This window comes from Chlorella variabilis (genome assembly GCF_000147415.1).
Source record: "Chlorella variabilis unplaced genomic scaffold CHLNCscaffold_13, whole genome shotgun sequence".
NCBI classification, from domain to species: domain Eukaryota; kingdom Viridiplantae; phylum Chlorophyta; class Trebouxiophyceae; order Chlorellales; family Chlorellaceae; genus Chlorella; species Chlorella variabilis.
In genome coordinates this window covers 1,145,980-1,147,605 of record NW_005435075.1, presented here as the reverse complement: position 1 = coordinate 1,147,605, position 1,626 = coordinate 1,145,980, and positions in this window count along the sequence as shown.

The window sequence follows — 1,626 nt, the reverse complement described above, 5'->3', positions numbered from 1 at the left end:
TGGCACGCCGGCATGTTGGCATGGGAACGCCAAGCCCGGCACGGTAGCGGCGGCTGACTGAGTAATGGCACAGCCGACCGCCGCGGCAGGCCACTTTGCACTCCTGCCTGCAATGCATGCACCCTTACATGTGCAGCCTTCTGGTATTTTCATGTGCCTGGGAGATGTGCGGGCATGGGGGCCCATGTGCCCCATGCCATTTGAGTGCCCGGCGGCGGCGCTGCCTGCCGCCGGGAGCCCGCACCAGCATCGGCACCCGTCGGCCTGGCAGGCCTAAGCTGCTAAGGATCCCCACGTCCCCCACCACGTTGTGGGGGTTGCGTGTCCGGCAGGACGGGGAGCGGGGCCAGGGTGGGGTGACCCTGGGACGCTCAGCTGGGGGGAGGGTGGTCGGAGCCATGGAGAGGGTGCTCCATGGTCCACCCCCTCTCTTGATGCCCCTTGATCACGTGTGCCCCCTGCCCAAGGTCTGCTCACGCGGCCTATCATAGCGGGGTGACTGTAACACAGGGATGTCACTCATCCTGGTTGTTTTGTCTGCAGTGATTTTGGAGATATTCGGGTTCAAAGATGGTAGGTGCTTGTGCGATCCCAAGCTTCTGGCTGCTGGCCATAGCTTTGACGTATGCTGTACAAATGGGAGCCTCGATTGCGCACGCTCTTGCGCCGTGTGTTGCAGCGGGCAACATGCCTGGGACCCAAGCTGACTGTCTGGCCGGTCAAGCAGCAGCTGGGCATTGCACTGGAGCTGAGCTTTGTCGTTGGTGAGTGCCTCTGGGCTGGTGGCCCCTGTTGTTCGCTGAGGGCGGCGCAGCCCACCCTGTGCTGCTCACCGTGGTCGGTGCAGCCACTGTGCCGCACTAGCGGCGACAAGTCCATGACGGCCCACCATGCCTGCAGGGTCTATCCAGTTTGGCGGCAAGTTTCAGTACGGTGTGGGCTCGGAGAACGCAATCTGCAAGCTCGCTCGCGACCAAAATCCGGGCTTCTACAACCGCCAGCTCAAGTGCAAGGACTTCTGTGCATGGAACCCGGTGAGGCTGTCTGTCTGTCTGTCTGTTACACCCATAAGGAGCAAATGAATGCTACGGGCCCAGCTGTGGTGCCAAACAGCTGGAAAAGTATGCACCAACACAAAACACATGAGGGAAGAGATTCAGGTATGGGGGGTAGAGCTGTACACAACATTGCAGCAAATACAAAACCCACCCAAAATTATAAGCTGCATGCCCCAAGCAATACACACGGTGGGCATCTGCATAAAGATAGCAAGAGGCATTTAATGAAGCGCCGGATAAGCTCAACCCCGGGCCAGCCGAGCCGACCGCCTGGGCAGGGCCGTCAAGACGTGCCCAGGGGCCACCTCGACTGGGGATGGGGCACGAGATGAGGGTGTGGAGGTGGCGGCCTCCGCCTGGTGCCTCGCCGCCGTCTCCCGCCGCTGGCGTCGCCGCCGCGCAGTTGAGGATTCGGGCCGCTCGTCTGCCACAGGCGACTTGGGGTTAGGCGGGGCAGCAGGCGTGGCCGCCGCTAAAGGAACCACGGCACTGGCCAAGGGCGGCCACTGTGCCGCCGGTGGTGAGGGCGGTGACACGGTGGGGGCCGGCTGCTGCGGGTGGGGGGCCG